The sequence below is a fragment of the Triturus cristatus genome, chromosome 1_2, assembly GCF_964204655.1.
Source record: "Triturus cristatus chromosome 1_2, aTriCri1.1, whole genome shotgun sequence".
NCBI lineage: Eukaryota > Metazoa > Chordata > Amphibia > Caudata > Salamandridae > Triturus > Triturus cristatus.
Window position 1 is genome coordinate 803,356,025 of NC_140580.1, and position 897 is coordinate 803,356,921.

The 897-nt window shown below is 40.0% G+C and overlaps 1 non-coding gene across 1 annotated transcript; it reads right to left on the reverse strand.

Annotated features, from left to right (window-relative positions):
- Positions 1-353: 353 nt before the first annotated feature.
- On the reverse strand, positions 354-427 carry TRNAT-AGU (transfer RNA threonine (anticodon AGU)). The gene has a single exon. It is a non-coding gene; the product is annotated as a tRNA-Thr (tRNA).
- Positions 428-897: the final 470 nt, after the last annotated feature.

Sequence of the window (897 nt, forward strand, 5' to 3'; positions counted from 1 at the left end):
GTAGAAAGGGCACGTTTTAAAACAGAGCAATGCATCTAGAATGGAGACTTGTAGTGCAGATGGCAGAGCCAGTAAAAAGCAGTTACTGATAATCCAGCCATAGGTCAAAATCGTTTCTCGGGCCACTTCTTTTAAATTATTTACAGTCGTTTAAGTGCATATGGTGTTGTGCACACTTAGAACGTATTAATTTATTAAGCAATAAAAGAGCCCATTATTTAAGACATGTCGGTGCCTGCGAAATAGACGCTTTTGATACAGATAGCAGCATCACCCCCACTGTTGCCCACTTAAACCCAATTGCTGCCATTAGAAACACGGATTAAGTGCAAGTAGTTTGTCTGGAAAAAGTAAGGCACTGCTGAGATTCGAACTCAGGATCTCCTGTTTACTAGACAGGTGCTTTAACCAACTAAGCCACAGCGCCACCTGTGCACCTCGTTGTTTCCACTTTATCCTATTTCCTGTAGTAAATGTCATGTGCTGTCATTTTCGGTACTCTAAAGTCTTGACATTTTTCACCTGTTCCCAACAAGAAAATGGAGAGAAAAACCTGATACAGGAATAGAAAAATTACAAAATGGCTCATGAAAAGTTTGTATCGGTACAGATACATATTCGTATTAATTTTAATATTTCGAAGGATGAACACTATGCACTGGTGGATGAAGTGCTTTACATAGAGGAAAGTATGAAATCGAAAGAGAAATGTTATAAAGATCACCAAAATGTACAAGACACATACATGAACGTCTACGTAACCTCTCATGGCCATTAGCCGCCCCACATGTGCTGTGCAGAGGTCACTGCCACATGCTCTATCTGTAAAGCCCTGGTGTGCTCACAAAGGTATGAAAGTGTTTTGGATATTTTATTCGATACATTGTCTTCGTCTCC